General features: G+C 53.0%; 1 pseudogene; it reads left to right on the plus strand.

The window, feature by feature from the left end:
- Window positions 1-23,500, plus strand: part of LOC141155379 (protein transport protein Sec23A-like) — a 61,012-nt pseudogene extending 37,512 nt beyond the window's left edge.
- Window positions 23,501-23,774: the final 274 nt, after the last annotated feature.

The raw sequence follows: 23,774 nt of genomic DNA on the forward strand, positions 1-23,774 counted from the left end.
CTAGACATGTATATTATTATCTGACCCACGCTTTGTATTTTAACTTGACACTTTTTCACAGATAATGATACCCAAGAAAACACATGATTATAAAATACTATATTGGACTTCTAATCTACTTTTGTTTTATTTTCCAGGCACGCTTTCTGCTTTCTCATAAGTGAACCCTTCCCAGACTCATAGCAATATGTATGGCTGGGGACAGGTCAGTATTTATGCAGATCTGTGATTTTTTTTATTCGTCCAGTGAATAATATTTTAGTGTATTAAAGGGAACCTGTGAGCTGATACATGCTGCCCACCGCCCCGGCAGCACGAGTCCCAGACCAGCTACTGCACTACAAACATATGTTTTACTCTAAAAGAATAACATAGTATAAAACATGGCCGAGGACAAGGTGATTAGTCCAAGAGGCATGTCCTCTCAGGTTTCTCTGGCTAGATTGACAGGTCTATTCTGCATCATGTCAGTCTTGTAAGGTAGGCGGTTTTGGCAGCATGAATCAGCTGACAAGTTCCCTTTAACAGGTATTTTCACCAGACATTGATGGCAGGTCCACAGGACCTTCAACTATCTCTGTAATGGGAACCCCTCTTCCTGCCTGGCGGGGCAGCTCATAGGCATCACATGAAGGTTAAGAATAAATAAAGAGATGTCTGCACATGTCGAGCATGCTTGTGGATAAGCAATAAGGCTTGGGTAGATGGCGATTTTGCCCACTGCACGGGTCATATGGACAAATTTTGCTTTGTGTGGCTACTAAATTGCAGCATAATGCGGATGTACCACAACTAACAAATCACAAAAAATCCAACTGGTCCTTACTATTAGCTTGATACAGTAGTCTTGTCGCAGTACAGCCACACTCACCTGCATTATGCTGCAGCGTAGAATATTTGGCCGCTCAATCTGTGTCATGGAAAAAGACTGTCTAGCCACAGCTTTACTGTCTAGAGCGAGAATCCCTTTTTAAATAATGTTACTTATAGCAACATTTCTGCAACAATGAGTAAAGTTAAGGGAATTCTATGTTTGTAATTACTTTTGTTATTTTATTTTTTGATATATATAAAGAGTAATAGCTAAACTTTAGTTAAAGAAGCCCTCCTCCTCCTCCCTTCAAAGTTTCTATCCTCTTAATGTATTACAATCATCATATTATATAGCACTGTGCACTTACAATTGCTCATTTTGCCTTTTTACCCAGTTAATTCTACTCTTTTCTCTGCTCTATGACAATAGCAGGAAGTCTCTTGTCCCTGCAGGACTCCTTCCCCTCTTCTGCTCCTGACCCAGCTGATCCCTTCTCTGTCCAGGGACTTTTGCAGTGACTCATGACTTATTCAGGGAAAATTGACCTCCTGTTTCTACATAGACCTTAGAAGGATTCAGCTAGCCAGATTTTAATCACATGATGCCATAGACCTAATGGAAAGGAGAAGAATTAACTGGGTAGAAAGGCAAAATGAGCAATTGTAAGTACACAGTGCTATAAAATATGATGACTGTAATATATTAAGAGGATAAAAACTTTGAAGGGAGGAGGAGGAGTGCTTCTTAAATAAAGCTTAATATCCAACTGCCATTTCAGTAAAATTTTCGGTGGCATGTCTGTTTTTGATTTCAGCTATTTCTAGCTCGTCCCTCCTCCTTCCCTTTTTATGGAAAAATAAAATGACGGTTCCCCTTTAAGAAAAGGTTAGACACGTTGAAAAGGTTGTCCGGGACTTTAACATTAGAGACTTGCCCTTAGAATACAGGTCGTCATTGTCTGATTGTTGTGGTGCGGCACCCCTGCCTATTAAAGAAGTTGTCCACTACTTTATATGAACCCCCAATGTATGCCCCCGGGGCACAGAAGTGTTTTTGTAAATACCTTGCAGTGCCTTTTCTGCCTGTGAGTGGCGCTATCGCTGGCCGCTCAGAGGGATCACGTGACCCGTCACTGATATCACGTCAAGTGAGGCGTGACATCAGTGACGTGTTCCCCGCGGTGGACGCTGGGCTGTTGGCGGCAGCATGTCACACCCAGTATCTGACCAGCCCAGGGGATGGGGATGACTCGGTACCCGGGCCTTTGCCTTGGGGAAGTCACGTTGGTCGGCTCCCGGGCCCGTACCCTGGGGTTTCTCTTAAAAGGGGGTTATTGGTTGTTAAGTTTATGAAAGTTCGTGAAGCCACCTGTGGCTTCTGGTGAGAATCACCAGCGCTGCGCAGTCCTCTGAGGCCGGTGATAAGGCAGCTCGATGGTATAGCTCCCCACAGGTGGAGCTAGGCCTCAGGGCAGTGTATGAAGGGGGAATGCAGGACAGGCGAGACCCAGCCGGGTCAGAGAAAGAACAGGGACAGACACGATAGTCACTTCAGTACCTTTTGCTGATGGAAATTCAGGCACGTCCCGGAGCACTGTAGGGTGAAGGGTGCATGTCAGGATCCTCCCCAATGAGCGGATGTAGGGCCTCCTGTTTCTTGCCTCTGCGTATTAAGTTTCTGACCTGCCTGGAGCTAGGCCTAACTTTGTCTCTGTCCTGCGTTGGCTGACGTAGTGGTTGGGCCTTCTCTTGGAGTGCACGCTCCCAGCTTACGGGGCCTATGTGTCTCCTGGCGGTTACGTATCAGCACTTTAGCGATCCTGGGACTTGTAGTTCTCCAGGGATTCCGGTTATGCCTTACTGGGTCATAGAGATCCCAGTAAGCTTCGGACCCGGTGTCCGGTAACTGCTTTGGGGTGAGCTAGTTAAGCTCCTCTGCCCCCTATGTACTAACTCTCCACTCACCTTCAGCCTACTCGGGCCCTCACTAGGCTACTCACACTAACAGCAGCTTGCCGCTCTTCACCGATCTTATGGCGCCGGCACACCTAAAGCTCCCTATTCTGAGCTACGAGCTCGACTCTGTATTCAGACTTGCACTAACTGAACTCTCCAGAGGAACTGCTGAATCACTGAGCTCCACTGCAGACTGACCTGTTTCTGTGTCTCACTCTGCAGGAACTGAACTGCCTGGCTCCACCTTCCCTATTTATCTCCCTAATGGGCTCCCTCTGTTGGTCTGAGGTGGAAGGTGGAGATGCATGAATGGTTATGGGGGCCTCTTGTGGAGGAATCCATCAACGCACTCTTCCAGGATCTGTGATACCAAGCGCAGCTGGGCATCACATTCCCCCCTAGTAAAGCTCAGCACTCCCGGGCTGAAGTACATTTTATAACAATAACAATAATAACATGAACAATGCATTAACAATCTTCCCTTTATGGGAGGCACATTTCTTAAACATTGCATAACAATAACAAATACAAAGTGTCCTCAGAGTTCAAGTCTCCTATGGTGAGTTTCCCAAACAGGATGTCCATCTCACAGGGTAGAGTACTTGGTGGTTTTGAGGGCCCTGTCCCAAACCCTCTACGTAAGCCCTGGGGTGGCTGCAGGGCATGAAGATCCTGAGTTGGACCTCCAATAGAGCCACTCCAGACAGGTTTTCCTTCTGAGGTCACCTAGAAGGGCACTCCAGGGAGCACAATTATATACAAAAGCAGTTTTTGGGCTGCACATAGTCCTCAGCCACGAAGTTCTTGGGTAAATAAAGAAGTAAATAAGCAAAACACAAATTAATAAAGACATACATATGTCTGAATATATACAATTATACAGTGCTATAATACAATTTAATACTCCAGGGGTAACTATCTACATTTGTCAGAGTTTAGCTATTTTACTGCTTATATCTGGCAGGGGCTTGGCCCCGCGTGCTACGTGTTGATCTGCGTAGTGCGGTGGTTTGTGTGGTATCAGAGTCTGTATGGTCAGTTACTCTACCAGTTCTACGTGTGACTAAGTTGTAAAACTGCCTTAACCTCTCTCCTGGACTGGCAAGTTCACCATTGGCTGGGCCTTCTTGCTCTGCTCCTACTGGGGATCCTTCGTCCGGGGATACTTCTTGAGCTGGCTCTTCTGCAGCACTTACAGGTTCAACTTGCTGTGGAAGATTTTCTGGCTGTTCGTAGAATTGGAGTGTTGGAATGATTACTGCTCCTTCTATTTGAGGCCAATCTGCCGGGAAATCTCCCAAGTCAGTGTGGATCACTTCTTCTTTAGCCTCCTCCGGGGCAGTAAGAGGTGTTTTGTCTTGAGGTTTCAGTAGATCTGGACCCAACTTTAGGTGGTCCCTGGACACTGTTGTAGACGTTTTTCCTCCATCTCGACTGATTAAGCATGTCTTCTTATTGTCAAATCTCGAATTCAATACAGTGTAGGGTTCTTTTTCCCACTGATCATCAAGTTTGTGGTTACGTCTTTTCCTTTTCAATACTGTTTCACCAGGTGTGAAAGGTTCTGCGGGTGCGTTTTTGTTGTAGTGAGCTTCCTGCTTTTCTCTCACCCGAGTAAGACTGTCCTCGACACAAGCTTGTACCCTCCTGTACTGCTCCTGCCTGGTCTTGTCCCAGTCTTCAGTGGTCATATCAGCTTCAGGTTCAACAACACCAAGTTCCAGATTCATGGGCAGCTTTCCTGGCCTTGCCCTCATGAGATATGCCGGAGTGCAGTTTGTGGAACTTACTGGTATATGATTGTACAGATCTACTAAATCAGGCAGTAGGTCTGGCCACTGGTTTCTCTCCTCAAGTGGTATGGTCTTTAGCAGGTCGATGATGATGTTGTTCATCTTTTCGCAGAGACCGTTGGTTTGTGGGTGGTACGGTGTAGTTCTCATTTTCTTACACCCGTAGAGATGGCAGAACTCCTTGAACAACTCAGCCTCAAAGGCCGGGCCTTGGTCCGTCAGCACCTGCTCAGGATAACCATGGGGTCTACAGAAATACGCTTGGAACGTCTTTGCTGCTGTCTCTGCCGTCAGGTCTTTGACAGGTGCGACGACAAGGAAACGTGAGTAGTGATCTACCATGGTCAGAGCATAAGAGTACCCTGACCTGCTGGGGGACAGCTTGACATGCTCCAGAGCCACGATCTCCAGGGGTCGAGTCGTCTTGATGGGTTGCAGGGGTGCCTTCTGGCTGTTGAAGTCTTTTCTTCTTAGGTCACAGGGTCCACAGTCCCGGCACCACCTCTCAATGGAGCTGCGCATTCCTACCCAGTAGAATCGACACTTCAGCAGGGTCTCTAGCTTTTTCCAGCCAAAGTGCCCCACCTGATCGTGGTAAGCTCCTAATACCATTTGGATGTCTGTCTTCGGGACTACTATCTGCCATACCATCTCATGGGTTTTTGGATTGACGTACCTCCGGCACAGTTTCTCACGGTAGATAAACAGCCGGCTTCTCTCGTTCCACAGCTGCTTTGCTTGCAGAGACGCATCCTTCTCCAGGGAGGCGCCTTCTTGGGTTATCAGCTCCTTGATGCGGCTGACAACCGGGTCACTGTCCTGGGTCTCTTTCCAGCTGTGGTGAGGCAGGGGGTTTAACGTCTTTCCACACTGCCTCCTGGAGGCTCGTTGCTCGTGGATCATCCCATTCCGGTGAAAGGCAGGTAGCTCAATCTCTTCCAGGTCATCCACTTCTTCTTCTGTGTCTGACTAGTGAGGCATCCTAGACAGAGCATTGGCATTGGCGTTCTTGCGGCCCGCCCGGTATTTAATTGTAAATTGGTAATTCGACAGCCGCGTCATCCATCGTTGTTCCAGTGCCCCGAACTTAGCTGTTTCAAGATGGGTCAATGGGTTGTTATCAGTGAAGGCAGTGAACTTACTGGAGGCTAGATAGTGCTTGAACCTTTCAGTGATGGCCCAGACCAGGGCCAGGAACTCCAACTTAAAGCTGCTATAGTTCTCTGGGTTCCTCTCAGTCGGGCGGAGCTTCCTGCTTGCGTATGCGATCGCTTTCTCTTGGCCATTCTGCTTCTGACTTAAGACAGCTCCCAGTCCTTCGTTGCTGGCATCAGTATACAGCAGGAACGGTAGGCTGTAGTCAGGGTAGGCTAGGATCTCATCGCCTGTCAGGATCTCCTTCATCTCCTGAAACGACTCGGCTTGCTCCTTACCCCAGTGGAATGGGGGATTTCTGCCTTTTGGGGGACTGCCCTACCAGGAGGTCTTGCAGAGGAGCTGCTTTCTTAGTGTAGTCCTTTACGAACCTCCGGTAGTATCCTACTAGTCCCAAGAACTGACGCACCTCCTTGAGGTTCTTCGGCTCTGGACACTTCTGGATGGCAGTGACTTTCTCCGGATCTGGTGCTACCCCTTCCAGACTGACAATGTGCCCCAGGTACTGTACCTTTCTCTTGAGCAGGTGGCACTTTGAGGGCTTCAACTTCATCCTGTACCAGGACAGTGACTCAAATACCTCTGCTAGGTGTTTCAAGTGGTCCTCGTACGTTCTGGAGTACATTATTACATCGTCCAGGTAAAGTAACACAGTCTCGAAGTTGCGGTGTCCCAGGCAGCACTCCATCAATCTCTGGAATGTTCCGGGGGCATTGCAGAGTCCAAACGGCATACTGTTGAACTCGCAGAGTCCCATCGGGGTAGTGAAGGTAGTGAAGGTCGTCTTCTCCCAATCCTCCTCAGCCACAGCTACTTGCCAGTTCCCACTAGTGAGGTTAAGGGTGCAAAAGTAATTTGCAGACTTTAAGGCAGCTAGGGACTCCTCTATGCATGGTAAAGGGTATGCATCTTTATGTGTAATGCGATTTACTTGACGATAATCTACACACATTCTCATGCTCCCGTCCTTTTTCCTAACTAGCACTAGGGGAGCTGCCCAGAGACTACAACTATCCCTTATTACTCTCATGTCCTGCAACATTTTCTTTGCCTTCTGGTAGTGAGCTGGTGGTATAGGCCTGTAACGTTCTTTGATTGGGGAATGGTCGCCTGTGGGGATATGATGTTGAACCCCCTTAATCCTCCTGAAGTCGTGGATGTTTACTGAACACCTGCGCGTATTCTTGAACCACCCGGTGTACACCCTGTTTCTGATGGGCAGGAGTGGTGTCTGTCCCAACATGGAGCTGTTGACACCAATCCTCCACCTGGGTTGCAGGGTCATTATCCTCCACTTCATCTGGTGAGGTTAAGGACTCCGCCTTGTGAATGCAGTTGTTATTTACAGCATGTAATTTGGCAACAGTGGCATAACGTGGCAATCTGACCTCATCTTCCCCACAATTGAGAAGACGGACGGGCACCCTCCCATTGCGTACATCTACCACTCCCCTGGCGGTTAAGAGCGTGGGTCTGTGCTCGAAGCAAAGGGGTTCTACTACCGCCTGGTAGCTCTGTCCTCTAAGACCTATAGCAGCTCGACACCAGATGAGCATTTCACTCATTGGGGGAATGACAATGGGTATGGGGTCCGTTACCCGCACGTTACCTATTTCACCGTCTGTTAACCTTACTTGCTGTTGATACATCAGGACTCGAATCTCCCTCTGCAGTGCCCTCCTCTGTCTTGGTCTGGCAGTGTCGGCTATCTGTTGGAGCAAGAACACAACTTCTCCCAAACAGTTACCAACAATGTTAGTGCCTAGTACCATATACGGGTTGGTGTCATCAGGATTAGTCTCTACTACAATTAGCCCCTGGTCCTTCAGCTCCACTCTCCCCACCTTTACAGTCACATTCTTAACCCCGAGTAGGTTAAGGGGGAGTCCGTTTGAGGCATATACAGAAAGATTTGGAGCTGGCGGACGTAGATCGTCCATGGACCATAACCTCTTGTAGAGGACGTCAGGCATGATGGTTACCTGAGATCCTATGTCCAGCAGAGCGTGCGTCGGGATCCCGTCCAACAAAATGGACAGGAAAGGTCTTCCTCCGACGAACCTGTTGTACCAGTCTGATGGGCCTGTTGAGTTTACTCCTGGGTGTCAGCCCTCGGACCCAGGGTTTTCTCGTTTAAAGGACAATTCTGAGCGATGTGTCCGATCTTGCGGCAGCGGTAGCAGGCAGGGTCCTTCTGTGGACGGCGCTGGTCACTGGTCCTCGGTGAGGGTGGTGTTGGCCTCCTCCTCCTTCTCATCCAGGGGACATCCTCAGGGCTATCGGCTAACAGGATTTTCCCTCCTTCCTCGGGCTCCGTCCGCAGCTGCAGAGCACTCAGCACTGTGGTCAGGGTTTTGCTCAACTGACGCACCTCAGAGCGCAAACTGTCCAGTTCTTTAGGGGACGTTGCTGGAACCCTAGCTTCAGCAGCCACTGGGGAAAAGGTGGGTGTAGCAGGTACTGGGGTATCCCCACCCTGGTAACATTGGACGGCATTTGTTTTCAGGGGCTGCTGTCCTTTTATAGCCATGTCCTTGAGATTGTCAAAGGTGACATCTCGATGATCCAGGGACCACCAACGCACTGTCCTGCTCTCCTCTGGAGACCTCAGTCCCTGGACAAACTGTTCCTTCAGCATTTTGTTCTCATTCTCAATGCTGGTTGGACTAACCTGGTTCAGAGCCCGCAGGGCCCCTTGTAGACGCCAGGCGTAGTCCTGAACATTGTCCTCCGGCTGTTGGGAACAGGTGTAGAACCTCATCCGGAGGTCCGCCTCAGTAAGATCCTCAAACACAGTCTGTAGTTTTTGAAATATTGTGGACACTGACTCCTGGTCTGCGGCCGACCATGTTTCTGACGCGCCCCCTGGGCCATATTCTTTAGGGGGAATATCCGGAGCCGGATCAGATGGGAGTTGTAGTCTTCCGAGTGGCTGTGACCCGGTCCGTGCCCAGGGTGTCAAACTCAGTTGTATGTGGCAGTCCTACAGATGTTATTAAGTTCTTAATGTCGACTACGCCACCCGTTGTATTGCGGTCACTATGGCCGCCGCTGCAGCAGGGTCCGCTGAGGCTGATGGTGTAGGTGCAGCTTTTGATGGTATAACCCCCAACGGGTGGGGTATAGCCTCAGGGGGTCAGGTGCAGAGGATGGGGGTTGTGGTGGTGCAGCATAGATGTTAAAGGAAGACAGAGTCGGGTTATGCAGTTAAGGGTATTTACTCACTGCTGATGTTCCGGTCACTCCAGCTTCAAGTGACCTCCCGAGCCGTGCTGCATCCACCAGGTCCTGGATCCAGCCAACCCCCAAGCGAGTCAGGAGCGTGACCCTGAGCTCTCCTTCTGTCCTTTCTCTGGCCGTCCCCACTAGTGATCCACCCAGGTCCAGCTCCCTCGGGCCTTCTGTTGGGAGACCCTTGGCCTTGGGTTCCCTGACCCTCCACGTGGTATGCCTTCGGGGTGGATGTGGTGGGTGGCCGTGGCAGACGCTGCCCACGGCCTCCGGTCTCTGGCTGGGGTGTGTTTTTGCCCCCACCAGCTTGGGTTCCGGTACCCTGATGCCGACTCTTCACCCGTGGATTGGATTTGGGGTCTCAGAGTCCTCTCTTCTGTTTCCCCCTCTGGGTCTCTCTTGCTTTCTCCTCTCTCTCTCTCTCTGGGGCTGCTCTGCTCCTCTGCTTCTTACTCTGACAGACTGACCTGCCTGCAAAGACTGACTGACCCTGTTCTCTGATGGTGCCCACCTTATATACACCCTCTATGTGTGAGCTCAGGTGACCAGCACCCAATGAGCTCCTATCTTTACCCAGGCTGCTCCCCCTATCTGCCCCTACACTACTTGGGATGTACCACCCCCCCTCCCACTCCAGCCAGGAACAGACTCGGTCGTACCTGCACATTTCTAAGTGGGAGTACCGTCGGCCTGTTCCTCGGAAATGGGATGTGTGTAGTGCATGCAGCCTACCGAGCTCAGTTCCACACTCCATCCTTACCCGGGAGTGGAATATCACACCTCTGGGTTGAGGTGCAATACCCCTGTAGCAGCCGAATCCTCAGGGTTCTACATTCCCCCCTGGTAAATCACAGCACGTCCTCGGGCTGTAAGACATAACACCAAAAACATACAAATTTTTGCATAAACATATAAAACATATAAAACATTATATATATATATATCAATATAAAACATTCTCGTCGCCTCTGGCTCCTCCTCCGGTCACTGTGCAACGTGTGACCGGGTAAAGTGCGACAGTCTCTCTGGAAAACTGGTTTTCCTATAAAACCGGTAGGGGGCGCTTTAGGACGCGCAACTATATACAGGGATTATGGCCGCTCTCAGTCCTCGGCCAGTGGGATTTAGGGAAATACGGGTAACAGTTCACACATGCTGGTCCCAACGGGGACTATATTAGCAACAGCAACAGTTTCAGTTTCAGTTTCAGTTCACGGTTTCAGTTTCAGTTCACGGTTTCAGTTTCAGTTTCACGGTGCCCCGACGGGCAACTATATACAGCTTCTGCTTCGCTGTCCTTAGCGACGGCGTCCTCCTGCTCTTGCTTTATGGTTACCTTTGGCTTCAGACCCGTCCGGGTCCTCTTGCTCTTCCTCCTCACACCGCAGCTCTTCCTCCGTCAGGCGATGCACATGGAGGGCGTAGGGACCTTTGGCACACTTGTGCCGGGTGAAGGTGACCTCGTCCCCGATGTAAAGGTCACGACCTCTGTGTCCCTCCGGTAGGTGGGACTCAACGTCTCTCCTGGTTACGAAGACGTCGCCTAGGGTGTGGTGGTCTCGGATGAAGCCCCACCCATGCTGCAGGTTAAACTTTATCACAGTCCCGGTGGTGCGGGGACTATGCGCTGCACGGGGGTCTCTCCTGGCCCGGCTCTTCTGCTCCGCGCTCTTTACTTGAGCTAGCTGTTCCCGGACCCGCCTCTCTCTCCGCTCCCTCTCGAAGTCCTCGAGCTGTTGGCGGCAGCACTCAGCACGCTCCGCTGCAGCTGCCCGAGTCTCTTGAGTGAACCCCATAAGATCTTCTCCGGTGGGGTCCCACTCAAACTGTGCTTCCGCTAGCGGGGGCGAGATCCTCTTTACGGGCTTTGGAGCCGGGATCAGGGGTTCATCCAGGGGTCTCTCTCTCCGGAGTCGGGGATGGTGAAACTCCGGTGGCCATATAAATGGCTGCCCATCCGGGCACGTATGCTGGGCGTACAGGTCCTCTCCCAGATGCGGCACTCTTGGTCTTATGGGCGCGGTGGTGTTAGCGCCCGGGTTGCCCGGGCCTTGCGGCCAGGCCTGGGGTATCTGGAAGGTAAAGGGCACCGTAAGGACGGCGGCGCCCTGGGCTACTTGGCCCTGCGACCAGGCCGGGGGCTCCGCGGAGGTAGGGGGCGCTGTTGGTATTGCGGCGCCCGGGGGTACTAGGCCTTGCGACCAGGCTGGTGGTACTTCCTGCTTGGTCACGCTCGGGGTCGAGGCGTGTGACGTCACAGGGGTCGCGGCTCCCGTTTGAGGCCTAGTCTGCGGCGGTGACGTTGCAGCGACGGGCACGGCAGGATAGACTTCGGGCTCTGCGACGGGGAGCTGGGGCAGGTACGCGGTTTCCCGGTCTGGGGTATAGACGTCCCCTTTACCTGCCTCCACTCGTTCGGCTCCCTTCTCGGCGCCGTCTCCGGCCTTCAATCCTCCCGCGCCATCCTCAGAGGCGGTCTGTCTCCTCGTCTCGGGTGGCGTGCTCCGCTCACAGGTCTCGGTCTGCTGGGCCATCTCACGGCTCCACTCCGCCAACGTCTCTCGCTGCACCCGGGCCATCCTCCTTGCGAGGCCCTCCAGAGCGGTCTGTGCACACTCCCGGTCTCGGGGGAGCTGTGCTAGGACCTCCACTAGGCCTAGTGGGGTCGTTGTTTCCAGCAGGCTCCTGACCAACGGGTCGGTGCTGCTCTGCTCTCCTACAGTCGTCTCCAGCAGGCTCCTGGCCAGCGGGCCGGTGCTGCTCTGCTTTCTCGCCATCTCCGGGTAAGCTCCTCCGATACTCTTCTCCAGGCTTCTTGCCTCCGGGTGCGCTCGCTCTAGACTGCTCCAGGCGGCACCCATCTTTGTTCTCCCCTTTCGTCTCCTCCCACCTCGAGGGCGGTCCCGGGGCCACTTGGTGACTGTCAGCTCCAGGGGCTGTTCTTTCACGCTAACAGACACCTCTAGCATCACAGTCTCTGTTGGTGGGGGCGGTTTCCACTTTTGGCGCCATTTTCGGTCCTGGCCCACGATGGGAGGTGGCCTCTCGCCACCCTCTGGCACGCCCATAATGGCGTCCGCTCTTCCAAGGCGGGAAACCTTTGGAAATGGCGGGAATCGCTTCCCAGTGGCGGGAAACTCTGCAGATGGCGGGAAAACGCGGTTAATGGCGGACAACCGGCGGGAATCGATCTGTGATGGAGTCCGATGGCGGGGACCCTCCGGAACCGGCGGGAGACTTCTTTTTGAGGTAAACTCGTTCTTTTCTTCAGGCACGCAGTACCCGGGTGTTGCGGGCACGTAATCCTGCCGACTACGCCAAAGTTGACGCGCCCCCTGGGCCATATTCTTTAGGGGGAATATCCGGAGCCGGATCAGATGGGAGTTGTAGTCTTCCGAGTGGCTGTGACCCGGTCCGTGCCCAGGGTGTCAAACTCAGTTGTATGTGGCAGTCCTACAGATGTTATTAAGTTCTTAATGTCGACTACGCCACCCGTTGTATTGCGGTCACTATGGCCGCCGCTGCAGCAGGGTCCGCTGAGGCTGATGGTGTAGGTGCAGCTTTTGATGGTATAACCCCCAACGGGTGGGGTATAGCCTCAGGGGGTCAGGTGCAGAGGATGGGGGTTGTGGTGGTGCAGCATAGATGTTAAAGGAAGACAGAGTCGGGTTATGCAGTTAAGGGTATTTACTCACTGCTGATGTTCCGGTCACTCCAGCTTCAAGTGACCTCCCGAGCCGTGCTGCATCCACCAGGTCCTGGATCCAGCCAACCCCCAAGCGAGTCCGGAGCGTGACCCTGAGCTCTCCTTCTGTCCTTTCTCTGGCCGTCCCCACTAGTGATCCACCCAGGTCCAGCTCCCTCGGGCCTTCTGTTGGGAGACCCTTGGCCTTGGGTTCCCTGACCCTCCACGTGGTATGCCTTCGGGGTGGATGTGGTGGGTGGCCGTGGCAGACGCTGCCCACGGCCTCCAGTCTCTGGCTGGGGTGTGTTTTTGCCCCCACCAGCTTGGGTTCCGGTACCCTGATGCCGACTCTTCACCCGTGGATTGGATTTGGGGTCTCAGAGTCCTCTCTTCTGTTTCCCCCTCTGGGTCTCTCTTGCTTTCTCCTCTCTCTCTCTCTCTGGGGCTGCTCTGCTCCTCTGCTTCTTACTCTGACAGACTGACCTGCCTGCAAAGACTGACTGACCCTGTTCTCTGATGGTGCCCACCTTATATACACCCTCTATGTGTGAGCTCAGGTGACCAGCACCCAATGAGCTCCTATCTTTACCCAGGCTGCTCCCCCTATCTGCCCCTACACTACTTGGGATGTACCACCCCCCCTCCCACTCCAGCCAGGAACAGACTCGGTCGTACCTGCACATTTCTAAGTGGGAGTACCGTCGGCCTGTTCCTCGGAAATGGGATGTGTGTAGTGCATGCAGCCTACCGAGCTCAGTTCCACACTCCATCCTTACCCGGGAGTGGAATATCACACCTCTGGGTTGAGGTGCAATACCCCTGTAGCAGCCGAATCCTCAGGGTGCTACATTTCCACTTCCCGTTCCGCAGCACCGGTCAGTTGTCCCAATACAACAGCGGCTCTTTGTTTGCCTGTTATAGACTACATGTCCAAGATACCACATATCTTACATTTGAATCCAGACAGGGTATCTGGTTTGCCGTTGCACTGGGGGAGCCACTTTGCTCCAGGAATGTACGGTAAAGTTATGGGAATGACAGGGGTTACAGGCGCTGCTGGTGGAGCGGCCGCTTCGGCCTGCTCGTCGTCGGGCGCGGGTTGAACTTCAGGGACGTTGGCCGGCATGTCGGCGTTCTGCTGTTCGTTGGACATCCTGACGCCCCCCTAGTTTACCGTGGCCTACCTTCTATCTTTTCTTCCGGTAGGCCGCAGCTCCGCAGGTGACGGTTATCTTCAGAACCTTGCGTCGCTTGCGTCCTACATCAGATTGTTCAGCGACGCTCCTTACAGGACCTGGCGCTTCTTGGTTTGATGTCGAAGCGTGGGGCGTGTGCGGGGCTTCGCGCTCTTTTGCAGGTACGCCCCTTAGTTTCCCGCGGTTACGCCCTTCTTCTCGCTCAGCGGCCCAACAATGGCGGCAATCTTCACCACAGTCAAATATACAGTTCACTTCAATAAAGGCGCACAGTACCCGGTGGCAACTGGCATAACACTCCGTCGTTGCAGCGGGCAAGGAATCCTGTTCATGACGCCAGAAAGAAGATGACCAGCCCAGGGGATGGGGATGACTCGGTACCCGGGCCTTTGCCTTGGGGATGTCGCGGTGGTTGGCTCCCAGGCCCGTACCCTGGGGTCTCTCTTAAAAGGGGGTTATTGGTTGTTAAGTTTATGAAAGTTCGTGACGCCACCTGTGGCTTCTGGTGAGAATCACCAGCGCTGCGCAGTCCTCTGAGGCCGGTGATAAGGCAGCTCGATGGTATAGCTCCCCATAGGTGGAGCTAGGCCTCAGGGCAGTGTAGGAAGGGGGAATGCAGGACAGGCGAGACCTAGCCGGGTCAGAGCAAGAACAGGGACAGACACAATAGTCACTTCAGTACCTTTTACTGATGGAAATTCAGGCACGTCCTGGAGCACTGTAGGGTGAAGGGTGCATGTCAGGATCCTGTTGTAGGGTGTAGGGCCTCCTGTTTCTTGCCTCTGCGTAGAATGTTTCTGACCTGCCTGGAGCTAGGCCTAACTTTGTCTCTGCCCTGCGCTGGCTGACGTTGTGGTTGGGCCTTCTCTTGGAGTGCACGCTCCCAGCTTACGGGGCCTATGTGTCTCCTGGCTCTGTTACGTATCAGCACTTTAGCGATCCCGGGACTTGTAGTTCTCCAGGGATTCCGGTTATGTCATAGAGATCCCAGTAAGCTTCGGACCCGGTGTCCGGTAACTGCTTCGGGGTGAGCTAGTTAAGCTCCTCTGCCCCCTATGTACTAACTCTCCACTCGCCTTCGGCTTACTCGGGCCCTCACTAGGCTATACACACTAACAGCAGCTTGCCGTGCTTCTCCGATCTTATGGCGCCGGCACACCTAAAGCTCCCTATTCTGAGCTTCAACTGAGTCTGGACTGTGCTCCACTGCAGACTTACCTCTCTCAGGCTTCTCTACTGCAGGAACTCTCTCAACAGACTTGGCTCTCTGTCGACTCCAGACTGAACTGCCTGGATCCACCTTCCCTATTTATATCCCTAACGGGCTCCCTCTGCTGGTCTGAGGTGGAAGGTGGAGATGTGTGAATGGTCATGGGGGCCTCTTGTGGAGGAATCCATCAATGCACTCTTCCGGGATCTGTGATACCAAGCGCAGCTGGGCGTCACAGATGCCGGGTGTGACGCGGAGGGGTAACCCCGCCCACAACCCAGCAGCCACCAGTGGAACGCGAAAGAGGGACCTTCGGCTGCAGCCTGGACTTGTCGTGACGTCAGCGGATGTCAGCGCTGGCTGCAGCCGGGGGTCACGTGAAAAGGCACCACAAGGTATTCAGAGAAATACTTTTGGGCCCTGGGGGAATACATTGGGGGATCATATAAAGTAGTGGACAACCCCATTCAAGTGTTTATTCAGGACTTAGTTTTTAAACCCATAGTAAAAAAAAAATAAAACAGGCAGATAGTTGCTCACTACTTGCCTGTTGTAGCATCGGCGTCTCTGCCCCTTGCTAGGCAGAGACGCCGTTCCCCTCACCTCTCTGCTCCGTGCTCGGCGTCCTCCTCCCGCGCTGCTGGCAGCGCGCGCTGCTTCCCAGGCACTGTGCTTAGGGCGCGCTCCCTCTCTCTTAAAGGGGCCGCTCGCGCCGTCCTAAGGAGTCCCCGGCCAATTGCCGGAGGATCTCCCATATATAAGGCACCTCCTCCAAAATGGAGGTGCCCGAGCAAAGTTGTTTGCACTGTGTCTTCCTGTGCTTCAGCCCTCAGGTCCCGCTGCTAGCCTGACTTCTCGTCCTGCCTGCCAGCCTGTTATCCACCAGTTACCTGCCTGTTACCTGCCTTGTCTGCCAGACCGCTCACCTGGGAGCGTCCACCAGTTACCTGCCTGTCTCCTGCCTCGTCTGTCAGACCGCTCACCTGGGAGCGTCCACCAGTTACCTGCCTGTTACCTGCTGTCTCTGTCAGCCTGCTCACCTGGGAGCGCCCGCCAGTTACCTGTCAGGTATCTGCCTCGCCTGTCTACCCAGAGACTGTCCACGTCACTTGCCGTGACCACCTGCCTGTCTACCCAGAGACTGTCCCCGTCACTTGCCGTGACCACCTGCCTGTGTACCCAGAGACTGTCCCCGTCACTTGCCGTGACCACCTGCCTGTCTACCCAGAGACTGTCCCCGTCACTTGTCGTGACCACCTGCCTGCTTACCCAGAGACTGTCCCCGTCACTTGCTGTGGCTACCTGCTTGCCTTCCCTGGGAGTCACCCGCTTCCTTACAAGGACTTCCCCTTTGTATTGCAGCTCAGAGGTTCCACCTCCCGGCCTCGTTACAGTTTGCTCGGGCCATGGAACCCGGTGGCACCCAAGCTCCCTCACTCTCGGACCTATGCCATGAACTATCCCGTCAGAGGTCCCAACAGGAGTCCATCCTGAGTCACCTGCGTAGTGTTAACTCCCACCTGGACACACTGACTGCCTCATTGGGAGCTGCTTCCACTCGCACAACTACTACCCCGGCAGCGTCGCTGCCCTTCAATACCATGGCATCCCTTCCCGGTCCTCGCCTTTCCACCCCGCCTCGTTTTGGTGGAGACCCCGGCCTGGCACGGACTTCATTAACCAGTGCACCCTGCACTTCGAACTCTTGGCACACCAGTTCACCACCGACCGGGCCAAGGAGGCCTTCATCATGTCCCATCTCACAGGGGAGGCACTGTCCTGGCTAAATCCTCTATGGGAGAGAGGAGACCCCCTGGTGTCCAACTTGCCAGCCTTTCTCACGGCTTTCCGGAAAGTCTTCGACGAACCAGGAAGAAAGACCTCTTCTGCCTCCTCTCTGCTTCGCCTCCACCAAGGGAGTCTCACCGTGGGCCAATATGCCATACGGTTCCGTACCCTTGCTTCCAAGCTTGCCTGGGATAACGAGGCCCTGGTGTCCGTCTTCTGGGAGGGCCTATCCGGCCGGATTAAAGATGAACTTGCCGGTCGGGACATTCCAACCACCCTGGATGACTTGGTGACACTTGCCACCCGGATTGACATCCGGTTCCAGGAGCGTACCAAAGAGGTCACCCATGAGAGGAAGTTTCCCCGCCTTGCTCCTACTTTCCAGAGACCCGTCTCTTCATCTGTAACTTCCAGGGCGCACTCGCCAGAGCCCATGCAGGTCGACCAAACCAAGATGGTCAAAACCCGTCAAGAGTCAAGCCGTGCCGAGGGGAGCTGTTTCTACTGTGGCAGTAAGGAGCACCAGATCCGTGCCTGCCCAGAGAGGTCGGGAAACGCCTGTGTCTAGGATCGCTCAGAGAGGTCGTCCTAGACAAGAGTAAACCCTCTCCATCTCTGATGCTGTCGGTCTCTATCATCTGCGGGGAGAACCGTTACTTTGAACTAGCTCAACTTGATTCTGGAGCTGCCGGAAATCTCATTTCTCAGTCCCTGGTAGAGAAATACCGCATTCGCACTAAACCTCTGGCTGAACCCTTATCTGTCACCTCCGTGGATGGGGGTCTCTAACCGCAACCCATCCAACTCATCACCGAACCGATAACGCTGCAGGTGGGAATGCTGCACTCTGAGAGCATCTTCTTCCATGTTCTACTGGGACTCTCTCACGCCCTTTTGTTAGGCCTACCTTGGCTCCAGAGACATGCACCCGTGCTGAATTGGCAGACCGGAGAAGTCCTACGCTGGGGGCAGGACTGCCATAAGACTTGTTTAGTTCCTGTTCATCCTGCTCGTCCCTCTCCTTCTCCAGCCAATCTACCCAGCCTACCGGTCCCTTATTGGTCTTATGCTGATGTTTTCAACAAGAAAGAAGCAGAGACATTACCCCCTCATAGACCATACAATTGCCCAATAGACCTGGTACCCCGCGCTACTCCACCCCGTGGGCGTATTTACCCGTTGTCCGCTGCCGAGACCCGTGCCATGTCTGAATATATCGAGGAAAATTTGGCCCGGGGATTTATCCGGAAATCTACCTCCCCGGCGGGAACAGGCTTCTTCTTCGTTAAAAAAAAGGATGGTTCACTCCGTCCCTGTATTGACTATAGAGGTCTTAACCGGATCACGGTGAAGAATAAATACCCCCTTCCGCTCATTCCTGAATTATTTGACCGTCTGAGGGGTGCCAGAATCTTCACCAAGCTGGATCTCCATGGGGCGCATAACCTGGTCCGTATCCGTAGGGGGGATGAATGGAAGACGGCATTCAACACCCGGGACGGCCACTATGAATACCTCGTAATGCCCTTCGGCCTCTGTAATGCTCCTGCCGTCTTTCAAGAGTTGGTCAATGACATCTTCCGTGACCTTCTCTACTCCTGCGTGGTGGTGTACCTGGACGACATCTTGATCTTCTCTCCGGATCTTCCCGCACAACGGAGGGACGTTCGTCAAGTCCTGCTCAGGCTCAAGCAAAACCACCTCTAGGCAAAATTTGAGAAGTGCCTCTGTGAGCAGACCTTGCTTCCATTTCTGGGCTACGTCATCTCCCAGACCGGCCTACAAATGGATCCTGAGAAACTTTCTGCCATCCTGAAGTGGCCCCTACCGGAGGGGTTCAAGGCTATTCAGCTGTTCCTGGGCTTCGCCAGCTACTACCGCCTCTTCATTCCGCACTTCTCTTCCCGGACTGCCCCTATCTCCGCGCTCACCCGTAAGGGCGCTAGTCCCAAAGAATGGCCGCCTGAGGCAGAGGAGGCCTTCCTTTCTTTGAAACAAGCTTTCGCCTCCGCTTCTGTGCTGCACCGTCCGGACTGCAACAAACAATTCTTCTTAGAAGTAGATGCTTCCTCCTCCGGAGCCGGAGCGGTACTCACCCAAAAGTCGCCATCCGGGAGAATGGTAACCTGCGGCTCCTTCTCCAAACTCTTCTCCTCGTCTGAGCGCAATTATTCTATGGGAGACCGAGAATTGTTAGCCGTTAAGTTGGCACTGGAGGAGTGGCGTTACTTGCTCGAGGGGGCTCTTCATCCGGTAATAATTTATACGGACCACAAAAACTTGGCTTACCTCCAGAGTGCCCAAAGACTTAACCCGCACCAGGCCCGGTGGTCCTTGTTCTTCGCCCACTTTGATTTCATTCTTCATTTCCGCCCGGCTGACAAAAATATCAAAGCCGATGCCTTGTCCCGATCCTTTCTGTCCTCCGATCTTGAGGAGGAGCCTAAGCACATCATCGACCCCGCCAAGGTAATGCAGGTGGCCCCCGTGGATCTGAATCGTCTTCCACCCGGTAAGACGTTCGTGACAGTACCTGATCGTGAGAAGGTTCTGCACTGGGGACATTCGTCTAAACTAGCCGGCCATGCTGGCCGAAAGAAGACCCTCCAGCTTATTACCCGGCATTACTGGTGGCCTACCCTGCGCAAGGAGGTAATAGACTTTGTCTCGGCCTGTGCGTCCTGCGCTCGCAACAAGGTTCCTAGACATCTGCCAGCCGGCCGCCTTCTGCCTCTTCCCGTACCTGCTGCCCCGTGGCAGCATATAGCCATGGACTTTATAACGGATCTCCCTGTCTCTGCTGGTTGTACGGTCATTTGGGTGGTCGCTGACCGCTTCTCTATTTTCCGTCTCCATGGTCTTCCTCTCCACATCGTGTCCGATCGAGGGGTCCAGTTCACCTCTCGCTTCTGGAGAGCCACGTGTAAACTGCTGGGGGTCACCTTGGACTTCTCTTCTGCTTATCACCCACAGTCCAATGGTCAAGTAGAGCGGATCAACCAAATTTTAACCAGTTACCTCCGGCACTTTGTTAATGCCCACCATTCCGACTGGGTGGATCTTTTACCGTGGGCCGAATTCTCCTATAATAATCACGAGAGTGAATCCTCTTCCAAATCCCCGTTTTTTACAGTCTACGGTCAAAATCCCCGGATCCTGTTTCCCGTCTCCACCTCCGTGGACAACCCAGCCGCGGAGTCTCTTGTTAGCAAATTCTCCTCCATTTGGGAGAGTACCAGATCCGCACTTCTTCAGTCCTCCGAGCGGATGAAGAGACAGGCTGACAAGAGACGTCTGGATCTGCCCCAATTCCGTCCTGGAGATAAAGTCTGGCTCTCGTCCAAATATGTCCGGCTCAAGGTTCCTTCCTACAAGTTAGGGACCCGGTTCATCGGCCCACTGGAAGTTATCAAGCAAATCAACCCGGTGGCCTATAAATTGAAACTCCCGGCCAACTTGCGGATCCCCAACTCCTTCCATGTATCTCTCCTCAAACCCGTGGTACTTAACTCTTTTTCCAAGTCTACAGGTACGCCTCCTGCTCCGGTCTCCGCTGAAGACGAGTTTGAGGTAGAGAGCATTCTGGCCATCAAGAGGGTAAGAGGAAGGACCTTTTTTCTAGTGGATTGGAAGGGGTTTGGTCCTGAAGAGAGAACATGGGAGCCCCGGGAGAACATCCATGCCCCGCTCATCCTTGATAAATTTCTCTCTGGCCTAAGAAAGGGGGGGCCTAAAGGGGGGGGGGGTACTGTAGCATCGGCGTCTCTGCCCCTTGCTAGGCAGAGACGCCGTTCCCCTCACCTCTCTGCTCCGTGCTCGGCGTCCTCCTCCCGCGCTGCTGGCACTGTGCTTAGAGCCTGCTTCCCAGGCACTGTGCTTAGAGCGCGCGCGCTCCCTCTCTCTTAAAGGGGCCGTGCGTTCCGTCCTAAGGAGTCCCCAGCCAATTGCCGGAGGATCTCCCATATATAAGGCACCTCCTCCAAAATGGAGGTGCCCGAGCAAAGTTGTTTGCACTGTGTCTTCCTGTGCTTCAGCCCTCAAGTCCCGCTGCTAGCCTGACTTCTCGTCCTGCCTGCCAGCTTGTTATCCACCAGTTACCTGCCTGTTACCTGCCTTGTCTGCCAGACCGCTCACCTGGGAGCGTCCACCAGTTACCTGCCTGTCTCCTGCTTCGTCTGTCAGACCGCTCACCTGGGAGCGCCCACCAGTTACCTGCCTGTTACCTGCCTTGTCTGCCAGACCGCTCACCTGGGAGCATCCACCAGTTACCTGCCTGTCTCCTGCCTCATCTGTCAGACCGCTCACCTGGGAGCGTCCACCAGTTACCTGCCTGTTACCTGCTGTCTCCGTCAGCCCGCTCACCTGGAAGCACCCACCAGTTACCTGTCAGGTATCCGCCTCGCCTGTCTACCCAGAGACTGTCCCCGTCACTTGCCGTGACCACCTGCCTGTCTACCCAGAGACTGTCCCCGTCACTTGCCGTGACCACCTGCCTGTCTACCCAGAGACTGTCCCCGTCACTTGCCGTGACCACCTGCCTGTCTACCCAGAGACTGTCCCCATCACTTGCTGTGACCACCTGCCTGTCTACCCAGAGACTGTCCCCGTCACTTGCTGTGGCTACCTGCTTGCCTTCCCTGGGAGTCACCCGCTTCCTTACAAGGACTTCCCCTTTGTATTGCAGCTCAGAGGTTCCACCTCCCGGCCCCGTTACACCTGTTCTACCCGGCATTGGCACAGAGCGATCACTGACTGCTCCTGGTGGAAATTCAGTTCCTCAACTTCAAAAGCACAATTTTTCCTCTTCCGCACTGTTGACAGGGCGTGACTGTTGACGTCATACTGATCGATAGCTGGCTCCCTGCAATTAGGCAGAGGGGAGCCGGATGTCAATCAGCATGATGTTGGCAGTCACGTTCTGTCAACAGAACAGAGTGAAAAAGAAGCCGCTGCTCTGTCAACGTGACATCAGGGGAAGCTGCTGAATAACCGGTAGGAGCGGTGTGTGACCGCTCTGTTCTGGCAGAGATAAGCACCGGGCACAAGAGGCAGCTAGGTAGCTCCTACCTGCCTGTTAATTTTTAGGCCCATAGCTAAAAAAAAAAATAGTCTTGGATAAACCCTTTAACTGTCCCCATTAATTGGGGCGGATGTGCAGTACCTGACTGAGGCCATTATTCCATTGACAGAGCTGAGCAGTACCGGCCGCTGCCAATGTTGAGAACAGCTCATTGGCGTGGGTGCCAGGTAATAAATGACCTATTCTAAGGATAGGCCATTAATGTTAAAGTCCCGGACACCCGCTCTAAGGTTAAAGCCAATTTCTAAGCATATGAGAAATTGAGAGAGATTTCTTGAATCGTAACAGTGTTCAATGTGCATTTACTGTTACGGATCCAGGTGGTGGAACCTCTGTGCTGCGGTGCAAGGAGGGGCCAGAGGGGCGTGACTAAGTATCAACTCCGTCCGACCAAGGTCGCACTGCGGCTCAGTTGACTCCGTGAACCAGGGAGGAACAGAGCAGAGGAAACAGGTGCACTCTGGGACCGACCTTGAATGAGAGCAGGTGACTCCCACAGGTGAGAAGGCAGGAACTGACCGGTACAGCGGATGAGCTTCGGCTGGCAGGCTGACGGGTGGTTCGGGTAGACAAGCAGGCTGATTAGGCAGATAGATAGTCAGGCGAGTGTTTTGGGTAGGCAAGCTGGCGGCACAACTGATAGCTGGCTGGTGCTTCCAGGTAAGCGGGCTGGCAGACACGGCAGGTAACAGGCAGGTGCTTCCAGATAAGCAGGCGGGCAGAGCCCATAGACAGACTGGCGGACTGGACTGTAGACAGACTGTCGGGCTGAAGAGAAGACAGGCTAGCGGACTGAGCAGAAGAACAGACTGGTGAACAGGCCTGATTTGCAGAGGACCTGGGGGCTGAAGCAAAGTAAGAATCACAAAGTAACAACCTTGCACGGGCACCTCCATATTGGTGGAGGTGCCTCTTTTAGGGAAAGCCCTCCGGTGATTGGCCGGGGACTTTTTAGGACGGCGCGCGTGACCTCTTTAAGAGGGAGTGAGCGCGCACGCCCTAAGCACAGAGCCATGGAAGCTGTGTGCACCAGCAGCAGCTGCAGCGAGGCCGGAAGACGCTGGAGCAGGACCGCAGCGGTAAGGGGGACGGCGTCTGTGCCTGGCAGGGGGCAGAGACGCCGATGCTACATTTACAATGCCAATAGTCATACATTTGTTCAATTGAGAGAAACAGATGAGAATCTAAATCAGCTTGTGGCTGCAAGTGTGCGATTTTTGTGATCAACCATTTGTATTGGCTTTCTGCAATGTGCAGTCACACAGTGACTGCAGAAATTTCTCTTGAGCCTGGAAAATGCCATTAAGCTTCAGTTCAGTTCAGTAAAAATTATTTTTAAAATGTACTATACATGCTACATGTAATTATTTCTGTCTATACATTATATGAATGCTTTTTACAAAATGATGTATTCTTAAATAAATTTCATTGCAGGAAACTGGGGCCCCTATTCTCACAGATGATGTCAGTTTACAAGTTTTTATGGATCACCTGAAGAAATTAGCGGTTTCCAGTGCAGCCTAGATGTTTAAAAGGACATTATGGAGCAATCTTTGTTGATACACTCCTGCATTACATTGGATAATGATACGTTTTAATAAATCTATATAGGCGATATACCTTTAGATATCTTTTTTTTATTGCACGATTCAACCTTTAAATCAGAAAACTGTCTTTCCCACAGTATGATCTTGTAAAGCGACTCATTAACAACCGTAACGAATACTTTTGCAATGCCAAAAAAGGAGTCAAATATATTATACTATAGAGGATACAAAGACCAATTGTTTTTATAACAAAACAAGATCAACATAATTAGACTTGGGTTTATTACCCCGAAATGAACTGTCTTTCTTTTATCTTCTTT

Source organism: Phyllobates terribilis, unplaced genomic scaffold, assembly GCF_046119375.1.
Source record: "Phyllobates terribilis strain yellow unplaced genomic scaffold, ASM4611937v1 Scaffold_7__3_contigs__length_470593459, whole genome shotgun sequence".
NCBI lineage: Eukaryota > Metazoa > Chordata > Amphibia > Anura > Dendrobatidae > Phyllobates > Phyllobates terribilis.